Below are 26,826 nucleotides of genomic sequence, written 5' to 3' on the forward strand. Positions count from 1 at the left end.
AGCCCTAAACCCAGTATGATCTCTGGTGAGTAAACTAGAACAGATAGAGAAGTTCTCTTTTCTAGGCTGCAAATGGCCAGACCCTAGAATCACAGCAAGCTGGTGGGTCTTTCTCACTCCATTCTCCCTAACTACACCCAAGTCTTGAATTGTGTGTGACTCCAATGATGATGGCTTTTACCATGGCAGGCCAGCCACCAAGCAGAACAAAAAGTATCTCTATATGTATTTATTCATAACCTGCTACAACCCATTTCTTCAAAAAAAGCTGCCCAATTAGAATCCTTGCCTTTGAACAAATAAAAGTGATACTTTTGAGAACAGAGTCAAAAGTGAGTTGTGAACTTGTTCTGGCCAATAGACACCACTGCCCGTTCTTATTTATAGGCTGTCTTCAGGCCAACGAGAACACAGAGGTAGGTACATAATTGAGACCCACCTGTCCTGTAAATATAGACAACTTGAGGAATTCAAGCCTATGGTATATTGTGAACAAGTCCAATCACAACATATCTTTAACTGCTTTCGTATTATACGACTGTAAAAAGATATCAAGAATATATTTACATTTCCTGTAGAGAGAAAATATGCAGACCATAATGAAGGTAAGAATATGCTTATAACCATAGGTTTATTCTCACCAAAAAAAAAAAAAAATCCATTTTGAAGTTTTAGTCACCACATGGTGGTGGTGGGTTGAAATGTCTATGGTGACTTCTTTTGGTTTTTCTTCCCCTCATATTATATGTTTATATTGTCTCAATCTAAAGGTTTCTATCTCACCACCTCTTCCCTCACCTCCTCCCTAACCCCCCACCTTGCTCCTTTGTATTAAGGTACAGGACTAAAAACACATTCCAAACAATGTCATATTCCATATACTTAGAGACAAAGGAAATGGTTGCCTAGCAACAAGGTCCTGTTAAAATTTTTGAGCATTCTTTTACTTTCCATTTTAGGGCAAAACCCAGGAAGCTGTTTGCAAAGAGATCCAAGACTAGGATCTCTTTGTCTAAGAGCTCTGTCTAAAACAGAGAAAGAAGGAGGAGGGGGTGGGGGAGGAGGAGGAAGAGGGGGAGGAGGAAGAGGGGAAGGAGGAGGGGGGGAGGAGAGAATTAAGGTCCTTTTGTCACAATGTAAGTGGTGTTCTCTGTAGCAATGGGAATGGAGAGATTTGGCCATAGGTGGGATGGAGTACTTCACTTTTCCATTCCCCTTCTGGTTCCTCCATTGTTCCAGAAACATTGTACTAATTTATCAGTAAATATTTTCTGAATTGATGGAAAATAATATATTGATGATTTGTTACTAGTTTATAGTCCATTTCTTTTTTTTTTAAATGTTTTTATTCAGTTTTGAGAGACAGAGACAGAGCACTAGCGAGGGAAGGGCAGAAAGAGAGAGAGGAGGAGACACAGAATCCGAAGCAGGCTCCAGGCTCTGAGCTGTCAGCATAGAGCCTGACATGGGGCCAGAACCCACAAACCGTGAGATCATGACCTGAGCCAAAGTTAGACACTCAACTGACTGAGCCACCCAGGCACACCATACTTCATTTCTAAGCCTTCCTGAAGTTTCTGATCATGTTATTGCCCATTTGTTTCCTGTTTGAGTGTTGTCTTTTTCATTAATTTATGAAAGCTCTTTATACACCACACACATGCTCACACTTATGCACACATGAATATGTATCCTCTATACAGACTACTAAGATAAGGAGAATAAGAACAAAGAGGATAGACTCAAGTAATGGACATATATTTATAGTCATATCTGTTGAAAATATTTCTCCCAATTTGTTATTTGCCTTTTACTTAATGGGAGTTTTAAAATGTTTTACCTTATGGTTTTTTTCTTTAATGATTTTTAGCTTAGATCTACAGTTTATTTTTTGTAGCATCCCAAAGAGCACCATGATAAAGAACAGAGTCTCTGTTATTTCACTGGGTTTGAATTCTTGCTCTGCCATCTCTATGCTGTGTGATCTTGGTCAAATTACTTTAACAGCTCTCTGCCTTACTTTTCTTCTCTATAAAATGGGCATATTAATTTCACTTAGTTCATAGTGGTTGATAAATTTTCATCAAACAATACATAGATAAAGCAAAGAGTATGATGGCTGGAACATCTTAATAAGTTGCCAATATCATGTAACAAATATCCTAATCTGTTCCTTTGTGTTTTCTCCCATAGCTTTTATCCTCAGAGAGTCTGCATCCAAAGAAAAACTATAAATATTCATTTATGTCTTGTTTTATTTTCATCATTATATATTTACTTACTCACTTTTTATGTTTAACTCACTACAATTTATTTTGGTATATGGTAAGAGGTAAGGTAACTTGATATTTCCCTGAAATGTTCAATGGTTCTTTTGGCAATTAACCTTTTCTCATTGGTTTATATAATTCCTTTATCATTTACCAAGTTTTATTATACACTTGGGTCTGTTTTTGATTATTTGTTCTATTCTGTTCCTCTGTTCCTTGATTTCTATCTAAGTGCCATGTTAAAAAAAAATCAGTATAAGTTTTATTATTTGCTAGATCAGTTCTGATTGCATCATTTTCAAAATTCTTTTACCTATTTTAGACTGTAAAGTAGTCCAGGTGATTATCTAAACCATTTTATTATGTAAAAATATTACTGGGATTTTGAATAGGATTACACTGATCAATAAATTGATTTGGGGGAACCAACACTTTTGAACTGTTTGGTTTCTTCACTTAAAAAATGTTTTAGATCTCTCAATAGATTTTTTTTAGTGTTTTCACAAAGTTTTCCACACATTTCTTAATATTTTCATATTTTCAGCAGTTAAAATTTTTTTTTTTTTTTTTTTTGCTAATTGTAAAAAGGACTTATCTCCTCTCTAGTTGATAATTAGATGTAGGAGACAAGTTATAGTCCCTTCTTTACTCAACCTCAGTTTTTTTACTTACACTATCTTTGTATGCTCTTTTTGTAAGATTTTTTTATTCTGAACCAGGAACTACCTGCCAAATATCATTTCAACTTCAAGTGGGGATACTCTATACCTAAAAAGTTATTTTTTTCTAATGAAAATAAATTTTGATTGTATGCCAGATACATGTAAAGCTTACTTGCAGAGATAGAAATGGTTCCTGCTACAGAGAAGATACAGATAATGAATTTAACCATAGCTGTGATAAGAATTAGGGAGGATGGCTGGGCACAAGATGAGGGTCCAACCTGCAGCCTAGTTTCATGCGGGGCCACAGCGGGCAATCTTTAGGAGGTGATATTTGAGCTGAGCTCTGAGAGATCAGTAGGAATTAACTAGGCAATGCATGGATGCTCCTGAGAGAGGGATGAGCCAGAAAGCAGGATGTTCAAGGAATTAAGATAGGATCTCTGTGGCTGTGATGCAGAAATGAGTGAGGTGGAAAGGGACATTAGGTAAGTCAGAGGAAAGGATTTTAGCCTTCAGAGGAAAACAAAGTCACTCTGAAAAAAACCTTATATAGGTTTGTTCCTGTGGTTATATTGTCCTAGTCCTTGAGGAAATAGCACTATAAAGTTAATGTTTTTTAGAAAAAACATTTCCTCCTGGAATGAGGCAAGTCTAGTTTCTTCCCTGGATTTCCTGACAGAGTTTGTAGCCCTAGTCAAAGACCAACCGGGGCAGCCTGCCATGGGATGCAAAAACACAGAAAGCAATTCCTCACTTAAGTCCTGTCTGCAGTTCTTGCTACTATTATCTTGAGCAAACCTCAGCCTGTTTGGTAAAAGTAGTTGTCTATGGAACAATCATGTTTGTCTCTTCTGTGAAATCTATGGATGATGAGTGCCAAACAGATTTATGAAAGGTCAAATCACCAGCACAACCTAAAAGACAGCCTATCCTCTAAGTGAGACAAGAAGGTTAGGGTAGCGTTCCTCAGTGTTGGCAGTATTGATATTTTTCTCCAAATAATTCTTTGCTATGGGGGCTGTCCTGTGTCTTATAGAGTGTTTAGCAGCAGAATCCATGGCTTCTACTCACTAGATGCAAGTAGCATCCCCCTCCAGGTTTGACCGTCAAATGTCCTCTAAGGAGCAAAATCTCCCAGGTTGAGAGACACAGTTATAGAGATTATAAGAGCCCTGTTCTTCCTGGTTAAAACTATTATACCCATTTTTGTTTTGTCATGAATTCACTCACACACTGTAACATTTGACAAATGAGATTCAGAATTATTCCTAACTGCTAACTCTCCTATGGTCTACAAAGCATTGTCATGTATATCTTTTATTCATTCATCTGGGGTGAACATGTATTTAACACATGCTTTGTGTAGGCACTGTGTGGGTTGCTACAAGTTCAAATGAGACAACTCTGCAAGCCACCTCGAGTATGGGGCAAGACAAGGCATAAGTGTCTATCAGAGGCACTGTTTAGAAATGTGGCAGCATTCTCCTAAGACATGAACAGAATGCTTAGAAACCCAGGTGAGGGGTGGAGCTCCCAGGAGTTTAAAATAGAAGTGAAGCTCTGTGCCGTGTCTGAAACATGGTATTTTTTTCAGGGTGATGGATTTAGGGAGTGGTTGGGGAGCTGTGAGACCTACAGTAATACTTTACAACATGTATTATGATCATTTCTGTTTTAAGGATGAGAAAACTGAAAGGTTAAACATTTAGTTTAGGGTCACTTAGATAGCAACAAAATTAACCTTTCAATTTAACTATTTTCTGGATTCACATTGTTGCTTTCTCCAGTCAAATACAACGTTATAAGAGAGACTCGGGGAACAGTTTTGACAAATAGTCCTCTCAAAAATTTCCCCAAAACTCTAATGACAAAAATAATATTCCCTTTTATTAGTACATTTTACAAGGCACATTCACAGATCTTGTATACTGTGATCCTTCCACCAACCTGTCAAGTTCAGACAGAAGGCATGCATTATCATCTCCGCTTTATAGAGAGAAAGGGAACACTCAGGGAGTGTGTTTATGTATAGTGCTCACAAAGCATGCTGCCCTTCTCAGCACGGATACATAGCTCCCATAGCGCAATGTAATGGTTCATTGTATTTTAGCTTGTCATTGTATTTTAGCACCAGGATACTGCCATCATTTTGCTATCCCTAAAAGCAGTTCAATTTCTGCACTTAGAGCTGAAATTATAGTGTCTCAAAGCTAAATTTAAAAGAGCAATTTACCGCTGTCCCCATGAAGAAACAGAACCAATCAATGTAATAAAAAAAAATTAAGATCATTCTGTACTCTGTACCGTTGCTTTTGCAGTCGTGTGACTCATAAGGAGCAGCAAACTGCCTGTGATTATGGAGGATTTAGAAAGCAGGACAGTGTTTGGCCTGCGGAAGGTACTCAAGAAATGTGTTAGAAGGAGAATTGGATGGACAAGTGCATGGATGGATGAGAAGGTGAATGGAAGGATGGTTGCTGTCAGGGTGAGATATGGTGACTTTCCTGTTGTCTATCTGTTAGGAACGAGCTCCGTGTCCCTGGCTTCCACAGGGTTTCTAATCCCGGTTCTTATTTGAAAGGAGGGCAAGAACAAGTGAGAAATACTCAAATCAAGGGCAGCTCTTTCATCTAGATATCTCCTTTCTAAGGGGGAGGGTTCAAGACCCATTGGTTGCCAGGACTACTGCAATGATCAGGCTCAAAGGTGACCCCCTCCCCACTTCTTTCTACCATATGTATCCAATTAGTGACCAAGTCCTGTTACACCTTCCTCTTCGGGGGTGTTTCAAAAATGTCCTCACTTCATTTCTGTCCTTGTTACTTCAGCTCAGACCCCTAGCACCTAATTTCAGGGCTGTTACCCTAATGTGTTACCGGGTTTGTCTTCTTCATGTTCTTCCTTGAGCACCATATTCAAACTCAAATTTAAATACTTCTTTTGTTGCTTCTTCTGTCTTCTGAAACTTTCAATGGCTGTACATGATGAAGTTCAAATTTCTTATTCTAGCACACTAGGCTTCCCATAACATAATACAGCCCTTCGTATTTTCTCTTTTCATAAACCTACTTAAACCTGAATGGCCTCTTTATTGTACCCAGAACATGTTTTACCTATCACCTCCTACCATGTATTATTTTGTTGAATATTTACCAAGAGCCTTCTATGTAAGCTGTGGTTTAAAACATGAGTATTAGGGCACTTGGGTGGCTCAGTCTGTTAATCATCTGACTCTTGATTTTGGCTCAGGTCATGATCTCATGGTTCCTGGGTTCAAGGCCCACATTGGGTTCTCTGCTGTCAGCATGAAACCTGCTTTGAATCCTCTGTTCCCCTCTCTCTCTCTCTCTCTCTGCCCTGCCCCTGCTTGTTCATTCTCTCTGTCTCAAAAACAACATTAAAAAAAAGACATGAGTATTAAGAAAAAGAGTATGACAAGACAAAACTCCTGCCCTCAAGTGGCTCAGTACCCTAGGGTAAATGAATAAGATATTTTATTAGGGAGTGAATGTACCGCCATCATTTAAAAACAAGATGCTGAAGGAACTCAGGGGAAGGACAGCCCTAGACCAAACCTCATGCTTCCTGTTTCGGATCACTTCTGTATCTGTTGCTCAACACTTCCTGTATTATAATTTCACTTCTACCCTGTTTTAGAATTGTTAATCATCCCTGAAGTCAGAGATGACATCTCACCTCTGGCTCCTGCAAACCCAGTTCTGTACCAGACCACCACACATCAACACATACAACAATGAGCAGTTGCTGGTTACTTATTCTCTGAGAAGTGCCATGCCGGAAGCTTTATACACATTTTCCCAATTGATTTCCACAATGCAGTAAGCATGGTTGATGTATTTGTAATATCTCTATTTTACATAGTGGTATCAAATAAGTTGCCCAACAACTAGTAGATCGAAGAGCCAGGATCAGAACCCTAACAGTGTGATGCCAAATCCTATGCTCTTTTTTTAAAGTTTATTTATTTATTTTGAGATTGAGAGAGAGAGAGAGAGAGAGAGAGAGAAAATCCCAAGCAGGCTCTGCACTGTCAGCACACAGCCCAATGCAGGGTTGCTCTTAATCACTTCCAAATCTTTGCATACCAATGATATACTCATGAAAGAGTGAATGTCCCTCTTTCTCTGTAGGTGGTTCCTTTTCCACCAGGATTTCATAAAGCCTTGGAAGAGGTCAGACACATCCAAACATTTTTGTTTTCCTTTAAAATGAGAGATGTTGAAATTGAACTGATAAAAGTGAAAATAGTCATTCCAGAGAAGCCACAAGCTCTAGGTACATGCAATGACATGGTAAGTCCTTGGGACAGGGGCCAGAAAAGTGTGATGAGTACTCAATGTTGACCTGAAAGGACTGGAAATGGAGCCCACGAAGTTATCTAGATGGGATCACATTATGTGTTCTGTTCCATGTGACCAATAAATAATGAGACCAGGGTGACAATTCCGGGGGATGGAGATGGTTGCTTTCTGGAAAGCTTCCCTAAGTTTCCCTCCTCCCCTAGCCAATGCAGCTGCCTTACTTTGTCCTCTCTTCTGAGAGAGGACTTCTCATTCTTCTCCAGCTGCAAAGCATTAAAGGGACAGAATTAGAGGGAGGAAGCTCGCCTGTGCAGAGGGAAAATGAGCTGCACTGGGTTTGGCAGGATTTGGCAGCTGTTCCACATTGGCCACTGTAATAAGGTAAGGGAAGAGGGATTGTGCTAGTGGACAATGCTGGTCAGTTGGTTCCTACCCCACCTCTCATCTGAACTTGTCTTTGGGCTCTGGAGAGGTTTTTATAGCATTAGGGCTTTTTAAATCCTCTGATGATGTTGGCATAGCTGAAGCAAACCTTGAAGATACATTCTAGGTCAGAGCTATCAGAAGGAATTATGATAAAGTGGAAAGAACATAGAACCTGACTTCAGGAAATGCAGTTCTGACAGTGGTTTGGCCTCTTAGCAGTTCTGGGACTATTCCTGGCTCCAGCTTAGTGTCTGAAAATGGAGATAAAAATCCTAGTAGAAGGGTTGTTTTGATGATTACATACAATTGTACTTATGGGAGAGTCTAAAACATGAGAGACATTTCATGTTTTTTTTCTCATCTTTAGACACCCAGTTGAAGATTCCTCCCACTCTCATCCTCACCCCAGTGGATTTGGGTGGAGACTGGTCTTGGATGACCAATAGAAATAAGTAATTAGAACTAAGATGCAAAAGCAAATAATTGTACAATTGGGCCCCCAAACCATGTATGAATAAATATCTCCAGCCTCTTTCCTCAGTCCCTAAGGAAAATTACGGCATTTTCTGCTCTTCTCTCTGATATGGTTTGTCAAATTCCCCTTTATAGGTCTGAAGACCACTGGAATTGATCGAACAATTAACAATTTTCCTTGTTTTTCTGTAGATTTATAGCTCTTTTTCTATTTAATTTGCCCTAATAACTGAAATCTCATCCCAAGTGAGAATTAATAATATAGAATGCAGTAAGAGATTAGAATATGTAATGATTTCAAAACACTGAGATTTGCCTTTGTCCAAAAACTGTATTGGCTTTCTGCTTGAAAAATGGAAAGTGATTTGTTCATAGAATTGGCCTCAAATCAGGCAAGAGATTTACAATCTTATTTTGTCACAGTCCACATTTGTGCTGTAGGTGATATAATAAAAGACAGGACTGAGCTAGCCCACTGGAGGCCTTGGTACAAAGTACCCTGTCTGGATGGAAGCAGGCCAGCAACTTAATGTGAAAAGTTCCAGCTCCATTCCAGCCCTTCCCAGGTTGGTGCTTATGTGGGAAACCTGGACCACTGTTCCTGGTGGCCCTGATTAATGGGATCACAGAACCCCAACCTCCTTTAAAGACTTTGTCTGTGGTATCAATAGAGAATGATTATAGGTTGCATGTAAACCTCCATGTGTCTTACTCTAATATCAAGTATAAGTTAAGGATTGATCAGAATTATAAAGAAAAAAATATTGATTAAAGTATTAATAAAAATTTATTTAGTACCTATGATGTGCTAAATATTGAGATAAATGCTTTCAAAAGCATTGTTGCATTTGAATCCACAGTAAACCTGGAGGAAGTTGTTATTGTCCCTATTTTACTGCTGAAGACATTGTGGTTCAGAGGTGAAATAAAATCACACAGGAAACAACTATCAGAGTCAAATTTTGACTTGTAGTATTTTTTTAAATACAATTATGCTGCCTCAAAACTTTCTATCTGTATGATACTATCAAATTCCCTTTATCCCAGCGTAATTTGTCATGTAGATTATTCTTCCAGGACGAATATGTAGGAGATAGGCTGATATTAAACTGTATCATGGGGGGCGCCTGGGGGGCGCAGTCGGTTAAGCGTCCGACTTCAGCCAGGTCACGATCTCACGGTCCGTGAGTTCGAGCCCCGCGTCGGGCTCTGGGCTGATGGCTCAGAGCCTGGAGCCTGTTTCCGATTCTGTGTCTCCCTCTCTCTCTGCCCCTCCCCCGTTCATGCTCTGTCTCTCTCTGTCCCAAAAATAAATAAACGTTGAAAAAAAAATTAAAAAAAAAAAACTGTATCATGGCTTTAATTTGGATGAATTCTTTTTTTTCCTTTTTTGATTGATTATATCTTCACTTGCCAGTGTCATGAACTGGTCAGAGAAAAATAAGCAATGATCTATTTGACCTATAAGCATCCATGAGGCAATGTGCCTAATAAATATTTTTATTCATTAATCATTTGTTCAACAAATAAACATTTACTAATATCTTATTTTGTTTTACACTTGGCTGGACATCATTCAACATTATGAAAATATGAATGGGATTTCAATAAAGGATTGTGCTCAAGTAGGGAATACAATCATGTAAACAAATAATTAGGATACTCATCCTACAAAGATCTGCCAAGCTGTTGTCATCTCTACAAGTCCTCTTCAGTTATATTACATATCTTTTGTGTTATGATGGCACACATACATGCTTTGTTAGCAGTTAGCCATATAATATGGAAATTTTCTGGTTATATTTTATCTCCCAAATGGAAAGTATGCTATTCACTGGCAGGGATTTTCTCTTCTCTTTATCCCATGCCTGCTATGTGTTTGTGACTATCAATGTTTAGGTAATTAGGTCACATAGTACAGAAAATGTACTAAAAACAGAGTAATGTACTGCTTCAATGGGAGCATGATGAAAGAGTTGGGAAATTCTCAGAGGAAGTCACCCTTGAGAGAGAAGAAAGGGTAGCTAACAAGTGCAATAATGGGAATTTTAAAAGAATGATGGAGGAGGAGGAAAAAATTTAGGACATGAAGTTAGAGTGTATGGTATAGTCAAAGAGAGCCATGGATGTTTGAGTGTGTTAAGGGAACAATGAATGATCTAAGAGACAGGAATGAGGGGTGATTAAACATGGATGCACAAGTGGTGTGCCTGCATGGCTCAGTTGGTTAAGCATCCAGCTCTTGATTTCAGCTGGAGCATGGAGCCAGCTTGGGATTCTTTCTCTTTCTTTTTCTTTGCCCCATACCCTGCTCACACACATGTTCTTTCTCTCTCTCTCTCTCAAAATAAATAAACATTTGAAAAATAACAAGAATTGGCAAGAAATGACAACAGGTAGGTACAATGATAGACTTTTGAAAGTTGTATAGAGGGATCAGAGTTTAAATCATGTGATGTATGGGCAATGAGGGGTCATAGAGGGTTTGCTAGGCCTGAGACTGACAAATAAGACTGGCATTTTTCAAAGATCAGTTGTCAGTTTACCATTTTCATATGTGTGCTTCTGTTGTTTGGATTTTTGGGGTGGGGGAAGTTGTGGGAATAACACAAGGGAGGTTAAGTTGCAAGGAGCAGTCATGGTAGGGGTACTGGAAAGGTTATCATCTAAACTTATAATCTTATTTTAGTTCACAGGAATTATAAAAGAAATTGCATATGGGTATAAATGTTGAGGGTGGGATTTGTAGCTCTTAGTCAATGATGTCTGCCAAATGAGAAATTTCTGTGTCTTTATTAAATTTCCCAGAATATTAGTTGGTGGTTTTCTTTAAGACTGCTGATAACTCTGGATTTTTAGAAAACTGCTCTGTTCCCATGACTATCTGAGTAGTTTTTATAAAAATAATAATGAAAACACAACAAATTTATTCATTGTAATCTCATTAGGCAATATTACCCTCTCTTCCTCCTTTTTGTGGATCTGTTTCTAACTCTGCACAAGTATCAGGTTTTTCCTATGGGTTTGTTTGCCTGTGTTTCATGTTGTCAAGCCACTGTATAATTATTGAGTCATATCAACTTCTTGATATTACATGATGACAGTAGCAAAGAGTTGGCTCATCTGCACAGTATGTTTTACAAATTGTGTACATTTAACTGTTACTGATGGTTGTTACCATGAGAGCTTATCATTAGTCATATAGGATAATGCAGTGTAACAAGTCTTAACTAAAGTCAGAACACCCATGTTTGACTCCCAGCTTTACCAGCTCATCCATAAAATGTAAATCATGCTAAAATGGAAATTATACTTTTTTATATCTCAAAATATTTCTGTGTGAAACCTGAACAGATGTAAAAGTCAATCACTGTGCTCTAGCCCCCAGACAGAAGGCATTGGTTCTGAGATAGAACTTAACTAGATCTCAAGCCTATCAGAGACAATAAGCTCCATGAGAACCATTTCAGGCCAATAATGGGCTGTAAATTATAGGCCATGTGAAAAAAATTGCTGGAAACTTCTTCATTATTTTTCTTAAAAATGGTGGTATTTCACCCCAATAAAGAATAAAGGTTAAAACTGCTGGAATGGGTTAGACTGTCAAGAGTAATGATGGATAGTATTGGAATGAAGGCGATAACATGAAGGTGAAGTAGTGATGGGGGAAATTTGGATTTTTGTAGACATTTTGGCCACTACATCAAGTGTTATTTAGAGACTCTTTTCTGAATTGTTCAGTTACAGAAGACTACACATTTTCTTTTGGCTTAAACCATTTTGTGGTAGATTTTTCTATCATTTATATTTCAAAGAGTACTACTAATTTTGATAAAGTTGATTAGATAAAATAAAAATTAGATAAAATTATCTCTTGCTCTTTAGGCTATGATTTCTCAGCAAAGCTAATTTAGAAATGTTACCATCATATTGTTTGTGGGATCACTGGCAATCCAAGCAGATAATGCAGAAGAGTTGGTCCCTTTCAAATGGCCATTCAATTACTGGTTTCATTATTTTCTAGTTTTGAAATTATTTTCACATCACATAATCAGTAAAAATTTTGAAGCATTATAGTATATAATTAACCACAGAGACTAGTTATTTGAGTTATTTCCTATAGTCTTTTAAAGATCCCTGGGAAACACTGGGGGCTTTTTTTTTTAATATATATAATTGTATTTGTGTATACACACATATTTGTGTGTGTGTATGTATGTGTATATGCACACATATATACGACCATCCACATAGATATATGGAAAGTACACATACAACCACTTTTCTTTATGTGCATCATTTTACAATTTTACATATTATTTAATTTGATATTTATGATAACTCTAGATTAGTGTCTAGTCTTAGTTTTAGCATCAGCACTGGACTGCTGCTAGCCTCTAAGCTTACTTAAATGATAAAACAAATCTTTCTACCACTAAAAACATTGAGCAGACTTACTTTTTCCTATTTCAGCTCCCAAGTATAGTTAAAAACCCTGGACATTATATATCAAACAAACATAACTTTGAAAAATAGAAAAAGACAAACAGTCTAGGGCCTGGGGAGTCCAAGGAATAACATAGTGGTAAACTACTTGGATTTTCTTTTGCATCATATATCCCAAACTGCATGGTAGAGAAATCAGCAACTCAGTAACACCAGTGGGTACAGATTTAAAGAAATACCCCAAGAGAAACCCACTCTCTTTCTCTCACCATAGGATGAGGAAAGGGACATCATAGCAAGACAAAAAACTTTTAGACAAGGACATGCTCTGGCCAAACACCACAGAAAAGAGCTGAGGTCTTGTATAAAATTCCAGGTAACATAGATGAAGTGGAAAGTCTAAACCTTCACTATTGACAAGCTGTAATGATATGCCCCAGCCCCAGTGGCAAGGTGAGCAGAGGTGAGCAGAGGCAGTCGCTGGCACTTTTATCCTGCTAGGTGACAGTGGGCCTCCCCAGGCCACCTGACTGTCAATGGAGATCACATAGGGAGCTGGATTTCCATACCCACCTGACAACAATGAAGCATTCCCCACCCCTCTTGCTGGGGTTCTATCAGAGGTGGCCTGGTGGAGAGTCAAGAATTTATTACCACCCAGTAGTAATGAGGTCATCTCCCTGCAGGTCTAGTGGGAGCCAGGTGGAGAGCAACAAAATGGCACCACTCCTCCTCCCAGCCATGTGGTATCAGCAGAATTCTAGTGGAGAGCATGAGCTACCATCTATGTGCAGCAGTAACAAGGCATATCTTCTTTTTTTTTAAATGCTTATTTGTTTATTTTGAGAGAGGAAGAGAGTGAGTGGGGGAGTGGCAGAGAGAGAGAGGGAGAGAAAGAATCCCAAGGCAGGCTCTGTGCCATCAGCACAGAGCCCATTGTGGGGCTCAAACTCACAACTCATGAGATCATGGCCTGAGCTGAAATGAAAAATCAGACCCTTAATGAACTGAGCCACCCAGGCACCACAATAAGATATCTCTTCCTTTTGACAGTGTTAACTGAAACCAAGTGAGGCACCTGGACTTCTACTCAGTCAGTCAGTAATGACATGGTTGACCTCTCCTTCCCCTGCTGACACAGTGTCAAAGGCGGCCCACTAAAATAAGATTTAAATAAGACCAAGAGCCTCATAGGATCTAAAATGTCTAGGTTTCAATAGAAACTCACGTATCATACAAAGAACCAGGAGAATCTCAACTTGAAAGAGAAAGATATTAATAGACACTAAGGATGAGGTAACACAGATGTTAGAATTATCTAAAAGGGATTTTAAAGCAGTCATTATAAAAATTCTTCAGTGAATAATTATGTATATATTTGAAACAAATGAGCAAAAGGAAAGATTTCAGTAAAGAAATGGAAGGTTTAAAGAATGACCAAATGGAATTTTAGAACTGTAAAATACATGAACTAAAATAGAACTCAGTAGACAGATTCAACAGCAGAATGGAGGGGGCAGAGGGAAGTATCAGTGAAATGGCACAACATTTTCCCAGGGCTGGAAAAAAAAAAGAACTGTCAATTTACAATCTTATAGCCAACAAAAATATCCTTCAGAAATGAAAGAAAAAAATAAACACAGGACAGTTTCAGATGAAGGAAAACTAGGGAAATCTGTTACCATAAGTCCTACCATAAAAGAATACATCTAAAAGGAAGTTCTCTACACAGAAATTCTAAAAGATTCCAGAAATACCAGGAAAGAAAAAAACAATACACTGTAAGGAATTAAATTTTATGAGTAATGACAATAGACTTATCATTTTGTATTTTATTTTCTAAATTAGGCTTGACAGTTGATATGAAATTTATAACACTGATGTAGTTATTGATTTAAATTTTTAAATTATATTTTATTTTAATTCTACTATAGTTATATAGTAAACATACAGTGTTATATTAGGTTCAGGTGTACAATAGAGTGATTCAACAATTCCATACATCACCTAGTGCTCATCACAAGTGTTATTGGTTTTTGCAAAGGAAAATGTAAGACATTTAAAGTATAAATGGGGGGGGGGGGTGAAAGGACATAAAGGGAGGTGAGGTTTCTATCCTTCACTGAGCTGATGAAATGTCAACAGCAGCAGACTCTGATAAGTTATGTATGTATAATACCTAAGAGAAACCACTAAAAAAGCTATGTGAAGAGATATACTCTAAAACATAATAGATAAATCAAAATGGAATTCTAGAAGATATTCAAATAACCCAAAAGAAGGCAGGAAAAAGAAATGAACAAACAAAACCAAAACAAATAAAATGGATTCCATTTATATAATATTCTTAAAATGACAACATTTTAGAGCTGGAGAACAAATTATGATTGTCATGGTTTACCAGTGGTAAGAGGGAGTGGCTATAAAGAAGGAGCATGAGGGAAGTCTTAGCAGTGGTGGAATAGTTCTGCATCTTGTTTGAAGCATTAGTTACCTAGTCTACACATGAAAATATAACTCAGAGCTAAACACCATTGGGGCAACCTGGATGAAGGGTGCATGAGACCTCTTAGAACAATCTCACTATTTCCTGAGAATCTCTATTTCAAAATAAGGTTTTTAAAAATAATGCAATAAACATTAGAACCAAAACAAGACTTCATGTCTCTTGTGTCCCAGACCAACTTTCCTCTCCTACATTACATGGCTATTGAAATAGCCAATGGTAAAACATTAGGGTTATGAACATCCTACACATCTGAAATGTTACTTCTTTTTTTTTATTAAAAAAAATTTTTTTGAGATAGAGAGTGCACGTGCACTCATGTGCAAGCAGAGGAGGGGCAGAGGGATAGGGAGGGAGAGAATCTTAAGCAGGCTCCATGCTCAGCGTGGAGCCTGATGCGGGGCTGGATTCCACAACTGTGAGATCATGACCTGAGCTAAAATCAAGAGTCAGACGCTTAACTGACTGAGCCACTGAGGCGTCCCAAGTTCTCTTTTTCAAAATTACAGCTCTGTCAACACTTCTTTCCTTATTACACTGTAGTTGTAATATCAGAGTCACCAGGTCTCAACTATTCCATGAGAACATTTCTAACTCTGCTAAGAAGTTACTGATATTCAGAATTTCTATGAACTCAAATTTATCCCACACCATGTAACATGGGTATATGCAGTCTAGTACTTTTCACTGGGTCATGTTTGCTAGCCCTACTTACCTAATTAGTTATGAGTGCCTTAAGATCAGCCACAAGGGTTATATTTTTTCCTGTCTGTACACCTGGCTCAGAGGTATTTGCTAAATCCCTTATAGGCTGATGGAATGATAGTCAAGTGCATTCATTAAAAAGTTGTTTGTAAAATTTTCAAAAGTAAACTCTTTTCAAGATTGACTTAAATGGCATTCCAGAGATAGATTTTCCAAGGAATTCAGATGTTTCCCCAAGTAGTATCTATTTTTATTGCCAAAATTTTAGCCACAGCATTTCACACAGGACCTTAATGTTGCAAGGAAAGAAAGTCCAATTCAAATTGTCTTGAACAATAAAGGACATTCAATAAAGGCTAATGTAACTGAAAGTTTAGTAGTAATTCAGTCATCGCCTGATCTGGGGGCCAGGCACTGCAACAAGGATCTGACTTTCTGATCTCTGCAAGGTTGGGTTCTGTCACAGATTTTACAGTGCCCTGGTCACTCCAGTGTTCCCCCTGATTATCATAAAGTGCCTGCTGGCTTTATTCCTGACACTTTTACATCACAATCCCCAGAGAAATAGTTTCAAAGAAGAGAGAGAAATCTTTTCTTTCTCAGGTTATACAGCAAAAGTCACTTTGCATCTCTTTGACCCTGACCGACTACTGTGCCTCTTTCCAAATTCTATCATCACAACCAGGAGGATTAAAAACACAAATTAGCTTTAGCAAATCATGAACCACTCATGGATCTGAGGGTGGGAATCAATAGAACTCAAATTAAGTGGTTGAGAATATATGGGTAATGATTCCTCCAAAGCAAAATTTGGGTATATTGATGGTTGGAAGATGGTGCAGATGCTGAGAACATAACCAACAATGTTCACTGCATCAATATTGGGGAAAGCAGAGACTGTGACTAGGCAGGACTTCAGATACACTTTGCTTTGGATCTGGGCCAAGAATCTGTAAATATCAGTTTTAAGTCTGACTTGTATTTTGTTGCACTGGGAAATTCAATTAACTTCTGAGTTCTAGCCTTAAAAATGTATTTTGGTGGAGATATTGCTGCTTTACTCAATGCTTGTGAGGACTAAATGAAATAATGATTGCAAAAGTGCTTTAAAATCTGTATTTAGTATTAAATAAAGATAAAATGACTGTGTACCTCCCACATGTATGCCTGCATGCTGGTATATTTATATATGTATTTTTCCTTTTCTTATTTTCTGTTTCTTAGAGTCCTTTTTATTAAAATATCTTTAAAAACCCCATAAAATCATGTTTGTGAAAAAAATATACTGTTTTTTATTCATTTATAAATGCAGAACAATTTTATTGCTGGTCAATAAAGGAAGGTGTTTGTGAGGAATGGATATCTGCGAGATATTTTACATGTGCTATCTCAGTAAATTTTCCCCTGCCCACCATTCCATGAGGCCAGTACAATTGACCCAGCCTTCACAGATGTGGAAACTGAGTTGAACTATCTCATCACACATTAGCAAACAGCAAATCTAGATTCAAACTCAAGTCAACCTGACAATGAGTCTCTACTCTTTCAACAACAGAATGTATTTGCTATAAGGAAAATCTAAGTTCCCTCAGAGCAAAAGAATATTTGAGGTTTAAACAGATATCCCCCTAAAATTCAGGCTGTCTAAAGAGGTATTTTCAGTGTCTTTAGCTCCTGTATAGCTGCTCATATGTCTAGTATTTAAGATTTCAGTTTAGCCTAATCATCTTGCCATCTGCTCTGAAATGATGAGGCCATCTGTCAAGATATTCAAGACAGTATCAAATTCCATTTATTCTATGAGAAGACAATGACTCTTGAAATACAAAATTTGAATATGTCTGATTACAACATTGTGTTATGCTCAAGAAATTGCAAAGCCAAGTTCCATATTTGAATGATAGCTGAAGTCCCAGCATCAGTAAGGTGATGATGAGGCAACCAAATTAGAAAAATCTAGACTGTCAAACACTGATTTGGACATATTTCAGTTCCAGTAGGATGACCACTATCTTAATTATTCCTTCATTATGTTGAAAAATATGCATTCTCTAGAAGTTTTGGAAGTAATATTCTTATACTTATTTATATATCATTTTTCAAAGTATTTTTAATTCAATTACTTATGTAATCTTCATTTTATATAAATATACACTATTATTACTTTCCATTTTACATATTTTTCTATTTATTTTAGAAATAATCAAGTCATGTTCTAAGTGGAATTGCCAGTACGTACTTCTAAAAGGAAAACACATGAACCATGGGAGTTCCCCGCCAGGGACAAACATGTGATATTACAAAGGTATAACAGGTAATGCCATTATATCCTTTACTACTACTACTACTACTACTACTACTACTACTACTACTACTACTAGTAATGCTAGTCAAATCAGTTTGAACAAACAGGCCCTTAGAGTTTAACAGAAATTGACTTATGAGTGTGTTTTTAGGTTACATTGGTAGAGATTATCCTCTCTTCAACACCAACCTTGTAATAAAGCAAGTGCTTAACTGTAGGGTCATTTAGTTTATAAATACAAATTAAAATTTCTCAAATACTTTCTCAGTTTTTAAGTCAAAATAGTTCCCCAAATATGTATGAAACATCTCCTACATCCCACCTGTGTCTCCAATTCTGTTCCATTTTAGCCTTGGGTTGCCTGTTGCATCGACTCTTTTTTCTGCAGCTGCTGAATGGATTTCTTACACTAGAAATGACACCTCCAAAGTTCTGATGTTCTCATCCTAAATTACTCCAATAAACTCCCAAACTTCTAGAGGGGTAATAGGACACTTAAGTAGATCATAGGAGAAGCCTATATACACCATATTTAAGAAATTGCACCATTCCCAGAATCCTAGGTATGTTACAAACTGGACACATAACACTATTATTAGTTTAGACCATTAAGATACTGCGTTAGTGTAAGAAAGCAATAGACAAGAATTGGAGGAAAAAGAAAAAATCTCCCATGTTTATGTTTCCCAATATTCCAGTCTATTTTTCTCTATTGAGTTCATGATCCCTAAAATTAAGAGAAATAGTTGAGAGTATACCTCAGAAGGTTATCTACACTACCAACTGCATCTCTCCCATGTTGCTGAAGGCCACGGTGTTGTGAAAACCCATGCTGTTGCTGTTGGTACTTTCATATCTGAGGTCTTTAGGGGCTTGCTCACTCTTGTACCCTTTCTGATCCATCTTTAGAAAAGAACAATCTAAAAATAGAAATCTCATCAGATAGCTCCTCTTTAAAAAAAATTGTTTGCTGGGTCCCCTCCATTATCATCATGAGAAGGGAGGATACTCAGCTGAGGTGTTCTGGCCTTTGTATCCCATTCTAACAGTTTTGCATCTCTTTTTGCACTTACGCTATGTTCCAGCAACACTTTAACCTATGGTTTCCTGGAACAAACCATGACTGAGTCAGATCAGGTCTTAGGTCTGCTTAAAACCATCTTAATGGTTGCCCATGGCAATTAAGGTAAAACCTGAACTTATTCTGTCTGTGTAGCAGACACTGCATGATCTGGATACTGCCCTCCAGCCTCTTCTCTTACTGCTTTATGCCTGTCTTCTATTTTAATTACATTCCAAACTCCCTCTTTCTGTGAGACTTTTATATGTGCTGTTCTATCTACTTGAAATGGTCTTTTTGTCCTTCCTTCACATGACCTATCCCTCTTATCCTTTAGATACCAGCACAAATATCTTCTTCTCAGAGTCCATCCATGGCCACTCTATTTAATGTAATAATCCTTTATAAAGGAATCAAATTATTTTACTCATTAGGACTTACCAGAGTGTCAAATAGTTGTTGAATAAATCAAGTTGAATTTCTTCCTAAGATTCTTTTAGTTTCCCTCTAAAGTCTTTGCTAACCATCTAGATGGAATCCATTTTTCTGTTGCTTCCTGATGGCATATTGTATATATTCAAGTGTGTTGCATTTAGTTATTTACATCCCTATTATCTCTACCAGTCTTTGAGGTTCCTGAAGCCTATATCTCATACATATTTGTATTTCCAGGACTTGAAAAATACCAAGTTTTCAATAGTGCCAGCTGAAGTAAAGGAATGAATGAATCCCATGAGCAAAGTTTGCTCTATGTTTGAGTAACTTAGGATCTCATGGCACCAAATATGTGTTAGTATACAGGTTTATGGTCAAAGTATAGAACCATATTAAAGGATTTAGTATAGCAGACAAATATGTCTTATGTTTACCTTTCTTCTTTTTCTACCCCAACTCCTACAAAGACATATTCGACTGGGAAACTTTTCTTAGCCCCCAGGTGCTAAGGAAAACATGTCTTTTCTGAACAATACCAAGCAGATTTGCTATGCCCTGCACACCCAGACAGACCCTGCTATCCTATGCCAGAAGCCTCATCTCCCACTCCTTTACCTGAGTAATGCCACTATTTGGGTTCTCTCAGCCTTAGCCTCCCTTCTCTGGTATTGTCTGCTAGGAATTGATGAAGGAGTCCATCTAAATGACTGTATTTGTATCAGCTGACTCAACTTTTGGCCAAAGTTGGTTGAACTAATGTGGAGACTGACTCAAACTCAGCCAAACAGATTCATTCATCTCAAGGCAGAAGGTAGTAGTGTGGACACGAGCAACACCACTTTTCAACTAGACAATAAGGCTTCAAAATCCTGTTTCCCTTTTCCCACCCTCCTTCGTTGCATGCATATCAGAAATTGAGACTTGCTAAGTATGGAATACAAATTAGGATCAGAACAACTGGTAGCAGTTGTGGTGTTTGTGGGGGAGGGGAGCATGGGGGAACAGTTTGTGGATTCTGCATCCTTCCAGAAGTAAGCTTCTTTCCTTCCATATGAGCAGAAAAGCAATGGAAACAAGAGATGATGCATGAGTGCATCAGTGGGACAGCTATAACACTTGGTAAGATAGGCCTGGAGTTCAGAATCCACATCACTCATGGACCGGTACTCCTGCCCTGCCCACAGCCATTCAGCACCTGCTATCAGCACTGACCAAGTCCAGAGCTTAGAGTTACTAGTCTGAGTCATGTATTATGTAATCTTGGGCAAAATCACTTGACTTCTTGAATTGTCAGTTCCATTTCCTTTTAAGTGCAAGCCATCACATCCGTCTTCCTTTACTCACCAATTTTTTTTGCGAGTATCAATAAAAATAATGCAAAGAAAATTAGACTTCTTATTTGGTAGAATAATGTAAAGTCTGGGTCATTATTCTTAAGAAAGAAAACAACCAAACATATAACAAAGGAATAATATGTGAGGCTGAATGCTGTGCCTAAAAACATAGGAAATCTGACAGGAAGATGAAAAGATTTTAAATGCACCCTCATGCTCTGTAGAATGCAGCACTGCAGAGACCGTTCACCCCCCAGTAATGATGGTTAAAGAACCAGAAGCCATTCTTCCTTCATTCCTTCATAGAGCTATTTCCTCCTGTTATTCTTCAATCAAAAAGACAGACATGGACAACAAAAGAATAATATGACTTTACCTGGAGTGATTCTGCAGTAAATTGAAGCCTTTGGTATTTGATTCTTTTTGATAATTATTGCTCTGCAAAGAGAAGAGAATGGGAGGCAGGGATGGAGAGGAGAGAGACAAGAGAGCACCAGCCTCATCCAAAAACTTAAATCTTCCTTATTCCTTCAACGTCAGGTTCAAAGCGAGGTATTATTCTTTTAAGTTTAAATGTCCTAAATTCTTTTCCCTTAAGCTCAAGTACTTCTTCACTGAATCACTTTCTAAGGGAAATGAATACTTTTTCTGGATTGAATTTTAAAATTCTAGATTGCAGTTTGGATTTCCTCAAGTTTTCACATTAAGGGTAAGAATCTTTGCCAACTGCACACAATTACATTCTTTTGTATTTCACAGTAAAAGAACAAAGTTGTTTTAAAAGTTTATATGACTCATTTTTAAAAATATATAAACTCTGAAGTTTGGAGGAGCTTTCTCTTCTAATAAATTTCTTGTGTTAACACATTCCCATCTCTAGCATTCTGATGATTTTTATTTTTATCTCCAGGTCAGAGTCATATATCCATGTACTCCTACTGTGGGCCAGATACTTAATAAATAGGACCCCACATAGTCCTAAGAAAAAATTTATGATGTTGTTATTATTCCCCTATTTTAAAAATGAGGAATATAAGGATTTAAGAAGTTAAGAATTTTACTGAAAATCACAGGTAGTAAGTCGAAGAGTTCAGATTTGAACCCAAGTATTTCTTTCCTTCTAAGCTTCAAAATTCAATATCCTTCCTGGGACATAAAAATAAGAGTTACCTGTATTCTAACTGGAGACAGAGCTGGAGAGACAGCACTGAGTACAAAGATAAACACAGTCCCTTCTCTCAAGGTGTTTATAGTCTAGTAGTGGAGACAGATACAGACATAAACTGATAATTGCAAAATTATGTGATTAAAAAAATACTACCACCTAAAATTTACTAGTGCATTCTATTTGCAAAGTACTGTTTTAACTGATTTCTTGTGTTGATTCATATAAACAATGATAGAGGAATGCATGAGGAGCATAGTGGCCAAAGAAAGGGAGGAAGTATATCTTTTGAAGGGATCCATTTCATCATCATAAGCATCATCATAAGACAATGTGCCAAGGCAGGTGCCAAAGGATAGGTAAGAATCTGAATAGATATGTTTGAGTAGGGATATTGAAGACAAAGTGAATATATGTGCAAAGGCTGAGGGGCATGGAGAAGCCTGGCCTCACAGTGGTTCCCAAGTAGAGTACATGAGGGAGAGGTATGGATCCATTTGAACAGGTGGCTAGGCCTTAGATCCTGAAAGGCCACACATGCCCTGTTGTAGAGTCTGGGTGTTATTCTACTGGCAGTGGAAGACCACTGAGGTATTTTAAATGGGTGAATGACATGGGACCTCAGCCCTCTAATCATACCTAAGGTGGGTATCTTTTCCAAGTATAAATGCTCAGGTCATGGAACAAGGCTGGAGGCCAAGGTTCATTCCATGTCATATAACCACATGACCAGCCACAAGGCTTGGACTCTAGCCTTTGATTTTGTCAGCACATGGGCTGATGCTTCCCCAATCATGCAGCTGAAAAGTCCCAGTGCCTATCTTCTAGTGTCCAATGGCCTGCCAACTAGATCCCTGTGTACTGCACCAAAAAGTGATAGGCAACAGAGAACCCACAAATTTGCTACTTCTCCTGTCTTCATAAATTTGCCCCAATAAATGGAAAAAAATACTCCATTTAGGTAAATACTCATATAAATCACTCCTTAGAGGGCTTAGTGGAAGGAGCTCCTTTGCTCCAAGTTAAGCAGATCTTTACTTCTACCCATGTTGGCTCAGATGTCATTCCCCCTAAAGTCAGGGGAATAGAACACAAGGTTTTTTATAGTCTCTCCTGACTGTTTTACAATAGGCCTTTCTCTATTCTGAGGTACACTGATCATTTAATTCAGAGAAAAGCAGTCTATCTGGCTCCAATTTACTATTACCATTTTTCCAACTTCAATCAGTGATGTCTTCAGAGATTGCAGTCTCAGGCAGATGTGGGATCCTGGTGTCATTCACAGAAGTAGCTTGATTACAATCACATTCCCTTAATGATCTCATTCTAACTAGGCAGCAGCTTGACGCCCCTATTCCCTTCACAAATCTGCCTTGTGAGGTCTGTTCAAACTTCAATTCTGGATGTCTCTCCTATTTCTGCTTTATTTTATTTTTTTTATTTTTTAATGTTTATTTTTTAGAGAGAGAGAGACAGAGTGTGAGTGGGGGGAGGGGCAGAGAGAAAGGGAAACACAGAATCTGAAGCAGGCTCCAGGCTCTTAGCTGTCAACACAGAGCCGAACGGGGGCCCTAACTCACGAACTGTGAGATCATGACCTGAGCCACAGTTGGACGCTTAACTGACTGAGCTACCCAGGCACCCTCTATTTCTGCTTTTTGCTATTTAGGAGAGCTATGATTTTCTAGTTATTAGACACCCAGTGTTTATGAAACACCAAACTTTCAAGGGAAAAAGTGAGCCTTTCTTTCTTTTCTTCTGGGGCCAACTGTTAGGGAGGGGGTAATAAGAACAAACCTAATTTGTTACTGAGATCATAAAGACACACCCCTCCTACAAGGATTCTTTCCACTAGCCACTTTCTTTTTCCTTATGCCAAAGACACTTAATATTTGGCTCCTTAATTCCTCCTGAAGCCCATCTCATGTCCTGATTCCTCCAACCTCATTTTCTAAGCCAATTATTATCCTATTATCTTTGTTAACTTGCTACATTATACACACATAGATTATTGAAGACAGATTATTATTATTTATATTTAATTGCTTTTCATAATGTGGTATTTGTTTGGAAATGAAACTCTGATGAGGTGGCATTTCTCTATTATATACCATCCAATGTCAGTCAATTAACTGCAAAAGAAAACAAAACAAAATCCTAGTTGTGAGTTTTAGGGGGAAAAAAGGGGGGGTATTTCTGTTTAAGCCCAGAAAGCAGACATCTAGCTATTTAAAATCAAAATTGGAACATGGAGACCTTAAAGAGAAAAATTACACCTCAGAGCTATAGAAAAGCTATTCCTTCTACCATGAAAAAACCAGGGTGGATATGGTAGAGGAAAACTGATTCTCCATCAACATAGACATTCCAGATATGTAGCCCAGAATCCTATATCCAGGCCATTTATTCATGGACTTTCCTCCCATTCAAGCAAACTGATTTACTTATACAGTCATCCACTCAAACGTTTATTGAACACTAGTTGTCTGCTAAGCACTAGAAGTGGAGGTTAAACAAGTTATAAACAGCCTTTGCCACCAAGGCTCTCACCTTGTATTTGAGGTGGCAAAAGCACGAAAAAGGGCCACACATTAGGAGAGGATTTATGCATAATGAGGATGCCTGTGATTAGGGAACGGATGACATGCTGAGTACTTAAGATTTAGTTGAGCTGAATGAGACAAAATAAAAGGAGAGAGACATTGGTGATACTTGAATGAGCAAGCATGGAAACATTAAGGGTTATCATCTGGCAGCCTGAAGTTGGAATAGTGCTTCAGAGCAGTTGTTTGATCTTAACACAGGGCTGAAATTTGACTTACAATGCTTTTCTGCACACATGCCACAATTTCCCCTGCTCTTTATCACCTTACATCTAGGCTATTTTACACACTTGTGTTACTCACTTGGTCTCTAAATATGTTTGAGTTTTCAAATGTCAGCAGAGAGATAGCAAATAGAAGGACACATCAGAGAAGGCTCAAGTAGCTTGGTACAGGCAGAACAAAGGGTGAGTGCAGGCAAAGGAAAGAAAGGAATCTGCAGAAGTGCATGTGACTCTGAATATGAAGAGCCCTGTATACAATGATAAAGAATCTAAATTTCATCCAGAAAATTAAAGGAAGCAATTAAAGTAGCTCAAGCAGGAAGTGTCAGAGTCAGAATTGCTTATAGAAAGATCATGAGGCAGCAGTAGACAGGATGGATTGGAAGAGATAAAAAATAGAGACATGCATAAAAGTTCTAATGTTATTGATTAAACACAGGCTGGGTATCATAAAAGCCTTACCCAGTAACAATGAGAATAAAGGAGTGGGACATATCTTTTGAGATAATAAAGAGGTTGAAAGAATGAAACTCGGCAGATGATTGTTGTAGGAAATGATTAAAAGGGAAATGTTTTGGATAAAATCTATTTTTCTGTCTTAGACAGCTGGATTCAGTGTGGTGCCATTTGCCAAAACAGGGAAAGAAGATTAAATCGTAGGAATTAAAAACCCTTATTTTTTTGTCCTTCCTCACCAGGCCCTCACCTAGATAGTGAGTGATCTGCCTATGTCTATAATCCTACCTTTCAAACAAGATATCAAGGAGAGAGATCATGACTTCATGAAGAGAGTATTAGATCTGTAACCAGGACACCTGGTGTCACACCATCACTTTATGTAATCTTGGACGTATTTATTATCTTCACCGTGTCTCAAGTATCTCATCTGTCAAATGGAGATACTAAAAATTTCCCCCTAACTCAAGGCTTGTTTGAAGATAAAATGTGCTCTAAAAAAAATGAATTTACTTTGGAAGTTGCCAAGTGAAAGGAAATATCTAAGAGGTTAATTAAGTTGCTTAGGCTCATTCATGTCAGGAAAGTAAGAATTGACCCACAGGTCATCATGTAGACAGATTAAAAAGCAGTGTGATATAACAAGTTTGCTGTGTCAAAACCAGGAGCAAATGACACTAAAATAAATAAACTATCAACTGGTGAGATGGAATGAAATCTTGAAAGTCAGATCCAACTGACAGGAAATAATCTCTCTGGGCAGGCAGAGGAAAAAAAAAAAAATCTGTGAGCAAGGATGCTGGATTTGCTCCACAGTTTTTCCTCCAGAGAAACACAGCCTGAGATGTTCATTATGAAGATCCATCTGCTGGCTGTTTAAGTCCTTTGCACCTGGGATGTAAATGTTTATGACGTGGCTTGTGAGCCATGGAGTAGCTGGAGGTAGAGTCCAGCCTGTATCTCTCTCAAAAATGCTGCTGCATTTGGGGCTGAAGTTTCTTTTGTTAGTGCCAAGGATCCAGTGCAAGAAACAGTGATCCCTCAGACCCATCAGACCTTTCTGCAATCCTCTCCTCAAGCAGATGTTAATGCATCCCTTGATGCATTAGGCAGGTCCTAAGGAGGTTGCCCAGACATAGGATGGTTTCATTGATTCGATTATGGATGAGGTGGCTATAAAAAAAGTCTTCTCAAATACAGTAGCATGAACAAGGGAGAAGTTTCTTCTGCTTTAGAAATCTCAGTAGGTTTTCCAGGACTGTGAAGTGGTTTACCAGAGAGAGAATCCAAGTTCCTTTTGTATTAATGTTCCCTCACTGTCTTATCCGCATTTTTGAGATTTGCTCAACACCACATCTGCTGGGAGGACATTTTTGCATAGCAGAAAAGGGTAATGTGGAGGAGAAAGTATGCTACCTCCCTTTTAAGGT

The 26,826-nt window shown here is 38.0% G+C and overlaps 2 long non-coding RNA genes across 2 annotated transcripts in view; one reads left to right on the plus strand and one right to left on the minus strand.

Moving 5' to 3' along the window:
• Nucleotides 1-26,826, minus strand: part of LOC121039384 (uncharacterized) — a 162,069-nt gene that overhangs the window by 50,912 nt on the left and 84,331 nt on the right. The window lies entirely within an intron of this gene.
• Nucleotides 18,016-26,826, plus strand: part of LOC121039387 (uncharacterized) — a 43,716-nt gene continuing 34,905 nt past the window's right edge. Inside the window, exon 1 of the long non-coding RNA XR_005794735.1 lies at nucleotides 18,016-18,128. This is a non-coding gene — a long non-coding RNA (uncharacterized LOC121039387). The remainder of the gene's footprint in view (nucleotides 18,129-26,826) is intronic.

This window comes from Herpailurus yagouaroundi, unplaced genomic scaffold, assembly GCF_014898765.1.
Source record: "Herpailurus yagouaroundi ecotype Mexico unplaced genomic scaffold, PumYag 180, whole genome shotgun sequence".
In the NCBI taxonomy this organism is placed as follows: Eukaryota; Metazoa; Chordata; class Mammalia; order Carnivora; family Felidae; genus Herpailurus; species Herpailurus yagouaroundi.